Below are 8,526 nucleotides of genomic sequence, written 5' to 3'. Positions count from 1 at the left end.
GATGAAATAGAGAAAAAAATCTTGCCAGGGCTGCCTTGAAATTTTGGCAGCCAGCTAACATAGGTAACTGCCTGTGGTTAGAGAGAGCCCTAGAGGTAAGAACACCAGAATGCCTCTCGCTAGGAGTTTCTGAAGAAAATCAAAGGGGTTTGGGCCATCTGAAAGGTGTAAAAAAAGATGTGTAAGAGTAGGAAAAAATTAATGACTCTGTCAGGGAATAGGAAAGCAGCCCTGAAGCAATGAAAGATAAAAAAAGCATGATGATAGCAGAGATTGCATCCAGCACAGACAGACCCCATCAGAGAGCACAGGCTGCAGTTTCAGAGTTCAGGCTGTATGTTTCAGCATAGGTCCCCTCCAAAGCTGAATACGTAAGTGTGGAAACTGGAGCTGGTAGAAATGGATCAGCAACGCACTCTTTGTGCAAGAGATCTGAAACATGCATCATTCTGAAATAGCCTCTGAAAGAGGTTTTTTCTGTCATCTTAGGAAGACATTACAATGAGAGAACGGACCTCCAAAGACATGGATGTGAGGAAAAAAGAAAATAGAAAAAATCATCAACCCATAGATGTGGTAGTGAAGTACCATGACAGGGACACACTATTATTGCCCTAGCTTCTATCTATCTATTCTATATATTCTATATCTATTTATTTTCTTTCCAATAAGGTTGGGACACAGAAGCAGCTTCAGTTTTAATTCTTTTGGATTAGTGGGCCAAGCTGAGCTATGGCAAGTGCTGTCGTGTTGGAAGTTTTAGTACATGTGCTATATCAATGAGTTAAACTGATCATACAACCATGCTCTTGTATCAACCCACGATCTTCAAAGAATGAGCTTTTGCAATAGGCTTCACCACAGCAAGCACATGCACATGGATGAAACACTTTGTAAATGTCACATGGTTTCCTTAGGGATTCATACATACATACCCACAGGTATACACAATGTACATAAGTGTGCAGTTGAGGGAGCAGAGAGAACCCACAAAATATGCAAAACAAGGAAAGTCCTGAGGTGGGGGGGGTGGAAATCACAGAGAAAGTTTTCTCAGTTGTGTGCTAACTCAGATGCCAGGAACCATGAAGCTCTCTGTATGGAACTTCACAAAGGAAAAGGATTCAAGAACATCCTAAGAAATGCTGGGCTCAAACACCGGGTTTGCTTCCTAATGGAAATGACCTGCTAGATATTGCACATTGTGCGTTAATTGCTGGTGCCAATGAGGAACAAGTCACATAGGACTAATTCAGAAACATCACAACTCAAAATATTAATCCATTGCTTGTAAATGAATGTCACTTCAAATAATGAGATGCTGACTTGTGTTTGCAAACATTGAAGCCCCTGAGGCTTTAATGGGAGTGAGGAACAAAACAGTCAAGCTGTTCTGATCCAGCAGAGCAGCACACACAGGGCCACTACAAACAACATAAGAACAGATAAAAATCTCCTTTTGCCAGAGACAAGCAGCTAAACACTGTGGTGGCACTGCACTGCTCTGGCAGAACAAGGTGAGGATAAGTGACATGAAATCTAACTTGTCTACACTGGAGAAGCAACTGGAGCTGGCACTGTGAAATGCTGTCACCTGCCACTCTGCAGCAGCTCCCACTCAGCCACTCTGTTCCTGAGCAGAAGTGGCTTTAGCTCAGAGCAGTTCAAAGACAATTCACCATCCCTGGGCAGTTCTTTGTCTGTTTTGTACCTGTGACCACATCGCAGGATGATTCTGGTCTGGTCAGTATCCTCTAATAGACAAAACTCTGGTACTTGGACAAAGTCTGCCTTTCTAAAGTGAGATAATTATACCCAGCATCATTAGCAACAAAACAATTAATTCCTAATTCCAAAGTGTTTATACAAATAAGATGGCGATAAGAAAGAGAACAAACCCTTTGCAAACACAGCAGAGCATAGGGTGTCTGCGTACCTCTCAATTACCTATTCAAAAAGAACAAAGCGTCTTTCATACTGTGACTCCAGAAAATAATTAGTCTCAGTTCTCATTAAATAATGATCCAGTTAACTCTAATTACATTAGACTGCCTTTGACAATCAGCTGCACTCTAGCCATTGAAGGTAACTAGCTCCTTTTCCCTGCATTTCTCCCAGGCATCAGCAGCGGCAGGGATGCTGGCAGCATCCTGCTGCCTTGGCCCTGTCACCCAGCATGGAGCACAACCAGGGTGCCCACAGGCCCTGAGAGCAGCTGGCACACAGGAAACCTCCTGGGCTTCAAGTCTTCTGTCGCAAGAACTAGTGCCTCAGGGATAACTAACTTCTCTGCAGCAAGACTACATGCATTCAGCATTGTCATTCAGTGTGATCTGCTTTTTGTCACTGCTGTGCTCAGCCCCAGGTGTTCCACATACCCGTGTAAATTCCCTTTCTCTGCTTGCCAGAGGAGACTCAACCTGGCTCAGGCATTTGTCTTCTTTAAGGTTTTCCTTAAAGGTCATTACTTATGGTGCTCTGCAGGGGCTCAACTCAGCCTTTACCATGGGTTCCCTTCTACATGACTGCTTGAGGATGGTGGGATCTCAATCACAACAATATATTTCTTGCTGAGCAAGTCTCATTATCTTGTAGCTAAAAGACATTAATTCAACTCCTACTTTCTCTGTTCTTCCACCCAACCCTAAACAGAAGCTGAAGCGACCAAGCACACACTTGGCTTAAGGGAGTGGGTTAGAGCACACCAGGCTCACCAGGTCCCTGGCTGCAGCATTTCACCACACTTCAATGTTTTCCATCTTTGGAAGACCACAAGCCAGAGTTGTTTACATTGTGTTTAGTAGCCCAGTCACTTATCTTTCATTAGTTATCCAATTTTAAACTGGAAAAAGCTTTTTGTACCCACAGTGGCAACAAGTTACACAGTGTAATTGCTCAGTGAGCCAAGAAGAGCAACTCAGATAAGGGAAAGAGAAGTTGCACATCTCTGAGTTTCAGACACTGTCTCCTTTGGGTTGCTCTGCATTTGGCAGCCAACAGTCTAGTTTTATATTCCAACTCCTGAGAGTAAGCAATCATAAAGACTCCAGATAGCCTTCTCCATGCCACTCACTAGTTAGTTGACTCCTAACACACTTCCCCCCCTCCCTCACTTTTTCGAGGCTGGAGTCGTCACCTGCTTAGCTGTTTCTTTTATGGAAACTCCTTTATATCTTTGCACATCCATTGATCTTTTTGAAGTTTGACTGGAATACCAGGGACCCAAACACTTCCCCCAAAAAAACACTGGGAAATACAAAGTGCAAGGAAGTCAGGGTGGGGAGCTGCCACACCAAAATAGCTTTTTCCTCTGTAACATTTTACAAGGTCCAAGAGAAGGAAAAGGTATAGTGGCAGGGTGGTGATAACGGTTTATAGATCAGCAATGTCAAATCACAGATATATATTTCAGAAAGTTTGCATAATAATCTGTGTGTCAATGTGCTACCAATAAAATATGGTTGAATAGCAAGCTTGTAAAATGAATTCCAACTGTCTAGCAAATAACCACATCAGCTTTCACAGACAGTATCACTATTCAGTCCAATTTGAAATGTCACCTTTGCAAAAAAAAGCACATGCCCAGCTCCCTGGCACACTTGCACCTTCATTTCTCCATTTCTCCATTTCTCTTCATTTCTATTAGGTGACAACCAATGCCCTAATTAATTCAGTAAATGCCTGCTCTAGAAGAAAGGCAAGTGACCGGCTGCATCCCCCACCATTCATTTCCCAGGCAAGTACTGCAGCTCGAAACCACACGCTCAAATCTGTGGAAACTTGTAATGTTCCAACAAGTTAAAATTACCCTGAACTCCCTGCAATCTGAGAGCTCCCAAAGTGCTCCCACATTAAGGAGATTACACAAAAATGTGAAATGCTTGAGTCATTTGAAATTGCCATGTGATCAGCACAGAGTAAAGGGACATTACTGGACTGCTTTGGATGGCTCTGTAAAGCCTTGTAGCTTGGGATTCAAACAGTACTAGGAGATGTATACACATCTCTTAAGATGTTTAACATGGAAATGGAAAAGTACAAAGAATAGCTTTAGTAGGGAGAGACACCTTGGCTAAGGTAAGGTCTGTATGCCACATCCAGGTGATGTGGCTCTTCTTACTTGATAAGACCTTCTGGGAATCAGTTAATGGAAACCATTCTGTACAACATATATATGTGATGGGACTAGTTAGAAATGCAAGAACATGTGGAACAGGACAGGAAATGTAAGCTGCTAGAGATAGACAGACCTACAAGAATTGAGCCATTTTCTCAAGCATAAGCAAAAAGAAGTACGTGTTCCCACCTTCATCCATATAGCAGATGTACAGAAATTGTCCAGAGAGCTGTTAAGATGCCTTTGGGTGGGGGGGGTCAGGTTCACTGTAACCATGCCTGAATGTTGTGGTCCCATCTCTCCTTACAAAGATTTCAGCAGAAGAAGGTATTGTCTTTGAAAGAAAGCTGTTAATATTTTTATGGTGTGCTTTTCATCATCTCCTCCTACAACAACCATACTCCCTTTGCTTTTGGAACTGGCCGTTTTCCAGCACTGCTGACAGATGCTCATAAAAATACTTAATTCCTACACATTTTATGCCTCCCAGTAGCCAGGTAGATAGAAAACACAAGTGCCCTGTGCTCTTTGAAGGGAGGGCTACAAGAAGTGGCCTTGCTTTTGCCAGATTTATGAGAATCTTAATGAGAACAATTGTAAAACTCAGATACGTAGGAGAAGTATCAATGGGAGAATCTTTTATTAGACAGCATAGAATCCATTCCTCCATGAGGGTATCTGTGGCTTTCTAATGCTTATTATTGCATTGTAGCCTCAGTATAATGCAATAGGAGAAAGGAAGTACTGAAAACAAAACAAAAACTCCTGCATTAACCACCAGATAAAGCCCTAGGAAATCTGACTTCACTGTCTGCCCATCACACAACCCACTTGCCTGTTGTTAAAATTGAAAAATTTCATGATGTCTCCCAGCAGGGAAGGAAGAGGAGCTGAACATTGTACTGTGCTCCAGTGAATGGCCACAAAGACGTACCCCAGGGCCCCCACTCCATCACTGAAAAAAGTAATCAGTGGGTTGTAGGATTAGTTGCTTTGGAGATGTAAATTTGGATGAGCTACAGTATGGGTGTGTTATTTTGATGCCAAGTATCTTTTTAAGTTAGTATGATTTCCTAGTGTTGCATTAAGGGGTGCAGAGGCAGGGGAAGGAGGAGAGTGAATTCCCCTGCTGAAGTAGAAATAGTTTCTCAAGCTGCAAAAATGGAAGTATGTTCAGTGAGCAGATCCCAGATTCAGAGCGAGGTGGGAGAGGATGGCTGCACAATGAAGGCTTCTATTTGAGTGAGGTGGGAGATGCACAGTGGACTTCTGTCTTGGCTCATGAGTCAGAGAAAGGCCATGTTGCCAAGTAAACCAGCACACAGCAGAAGCCTTTTCTCTAAGAGCAGCTCCTGGATACAAAGTCTTTTCAAAGCCAGTGAAACAGGTACCCAGAACTCACATTTATGCAGTGATGACAAGTTGCAAGAGAAAGATTTCACTTCTTACATTGTGCATAAGAAGATTTCAAGGGCTTTTAACTTTGTCTAATCAAAAGCCATTTTCACCACAACACTCAAAGACTTTGTACAAAATCAAGATAGTTTCTTTGCCAAATTTTCTCTGGGTAAACTATTGCTCCTCACATGCCAAACTGAGTAAAAAGGAAGAGTAACAAGTTTTAACATTTTTCCCTGCTATTAGTCAGAGAGGAGGGTTAAACCACTGAGGCTTAAGTTTTCCACAAATATTCAGTCTAATCAAAAAGAAAAAAAATGCATAGGAAATTTTACCAGAGTGCCTGAAAACAGAGACAGAGGATAGAAAAATCTATGACAACTCAAGCCAAATTAGGGACCTCTTCTCTCCTATGGTATGTTATGTGTCCATGATTAAGGTGTGGATTTTACAGAAGTTCAGTTTGAGCTGCAGACTTTTCAGAGTTCCCACACAGTAGAAACAAAAGGAAGAATCTCTCATGCTACTTGTGAACATTTCTGCAAGTTGGTGCCTCACCCAGTTCTTAACAGGAAGCTTCTCATTAACAATAAGAGAAGGATGACAAATGAATGCCTAAACACTCTCCAAACCCATTCACTTCTAGTTGTTTTATGACATAAACCAGGCTAGTCAGACAAGTGTTTCAGGGAACTTGTAATCCATACCTTCAAAATGAAACAAAATGGTTCTGTGGTGTATCTTGTCTCTATACTGTACTGGATGCTGCACAAACTTATTTGCAAACAATCCTTAAATGATGCTCTGTCTGCCTGTTACAAACAGCATAGACATGCTCTGCAAAAACTCAGTAACACATCTGCATCCCACAGCCCCCCTTTTCATGTAGTTTGTGTCAGGTATGGATAGAAAGGGGGAGAAAGCAATCAGCCTTCTGTCTTGGAGAGATGAATGCAAAGTCACATCTGATATGCTGTGACTAGCCCCCAAGAGCAACCCTACACGAAGGAGCCTGTAGGAATTTCCCACTGACCACCTGCTCTTGAAACTGCAGGGGGAAATCCCACACGCTCTGGGATGAAGGGAGTTGAGTTAAAAAGAGCCCTTAACAATTACAGCTGCAGGTTATTTTTAATTGAATTCAGATGATGAATGTGAAATAGATTATTTCAAGTGAGATAAGCAAGGAGATTCTTATTCTTGTCAAGAAGGTAGAAAGCACATGCTCTCCCCAGCCATCCTAGAGAGGAACTTTTTAATCACTGAGAGAGAAATTATGAGCCCGAACTACCAAGGTCTTCAGTGCTCAAAGTAGCCCTTAGGCGAGTCAGCAAGAGGTGCTTGTTCTCATCTCTGGACAGACCTAGAGGACATTGAGAAGCATCATCCTTCAAGGACCAGCCATAGTGCCGGTGCACAGCTCTGCCTGTCACATCTACACCATGGCTGTCCTCAGCCCCAGAGAAGGGAGTGGGGAGGTTGTCCTCACAGTTCCTGTGCTGCAGCTCAGAGCTGGCTACAGACTCCCTACACAACCTCAGAGGCATTGCTGAAGGAGTTTGCACAACAGTTTCCCCACAAGAAAAACAAGAACAAGATTTCCTTTCTCCCTCTCTTCATCTTGTCCATCTAGAGGATAAGGCCTTTTATATGTAAAAGATGCTATGAAATGACATGGTATCTAGAGTTTTTGATAATTCAGAGGTATAGGTAACTAAACCATGACTTTGGTTCTACAGCAAGCAAGCTGCTTTTCACCCAGCACTCAGATGAGTAATTGGATGCTGAAACAGAAGTTTTGTAGGCACAATGGATGCCCCCTGGTATTGACAGAGAATAAGAAGAGGTTGGTTAAGTTTGGGATATTTTCCACAGAAGCTGACAAAAACATTAATTAAACTTGTGACACTGTATGTCAGGCTGAATAACAACAGAAAAACATGAACCTGTGCACAAACTATTAAGATGGACATCGCCACCACAACATCTGGATTCTGAGGTCATTTTATCCATGCACATGGTAAAAGTGTAAAAAAGACAAAATATATTTTCTATGCTGTTGTTACATGGAAATACAAGTAATGTCACTCCAGCAGAACTTGATCCAGACTCATGCAATAAAAAGAGCACACACGCAGCTCCTCCCTTTCCGTCAACCCCAGACCTTTGTGGGATATTATTTCCATTAGAAAAAATGAACTGTAAACACACGTGTGCAAAAGAAATGGATGAGCAGAGCTGGACTAAAAAAAAAAAAAATAAAATCATGAAATAATGCCTAAAAGCTTACACAGTGTTTCACAATATAGTTGCAGAACAAATAGAAAGCAGAGCAGGGTCAGATAAACACGGACAGCCTGCATTACATTCTTGTGACCATCTCAAGAGTGTTTTAAGGCAAAGGGAAATGGAGCAGATAGATTTCTACTGAGCCATTTCCTAGTATCTCAAATATTCTTTTTAATAAAACCTAGAGTAGAAGCAGTACTAAGTAGGTCCTGGTCTTGCATACATTGTGCACATTCAGCGGCAATCCCTGCATGTTTGGAGCAAGGCATAGCTCAGCATAAGACGGAACTAATGTATTTCTTAAATGCACTCCACATGGAGAAAAAAACCCACCCCAGTTATGACTCAAGTGGGATTAGGACTGGCAAGCCCCTGCACACACCTTCACTGCAGCCTGTCCTACCATTCTCTCTGTGTAAAGTGATCCAAGGTAGCTGGATAAGCTTTACAAAGTCATGCTAAGAGAAGGAAAGGAAACCCAGCAGTCACCTGCCACAATTGAAAAGCAAACTAAATTTCAGGAAGCCACCATCCAAAGAATGGAAGGAGTCACATCCTGAAATAGTGCATGCCATGGAGTGGTCCCCCCACCAGCATCATTGCCCTCCACACTGGCACAGGCTGGGCTCAAAGCAGCTGATTGCTGTGAGCTTCCCAGGACCCTTTCAGAAGTAGCAGGCACTGCACTTCTACCTGGAGTGCAGGCTGATTTGTTAACTAGC

This window comes from Nesoenas mayeri (genome assembly GCF_963082525.1).
Source record: "Nesoenas mayeri genome assembly, chromosome: 9".
Lineage (NCBI taxonomy): Eukaryota > Metazoa > Chordata > Aves > Columbiformes > Columbidae > Nesoenas > Nesoenas mayeri.
This window is presented reverse-complemented; position numbering follows the sequence as displayed.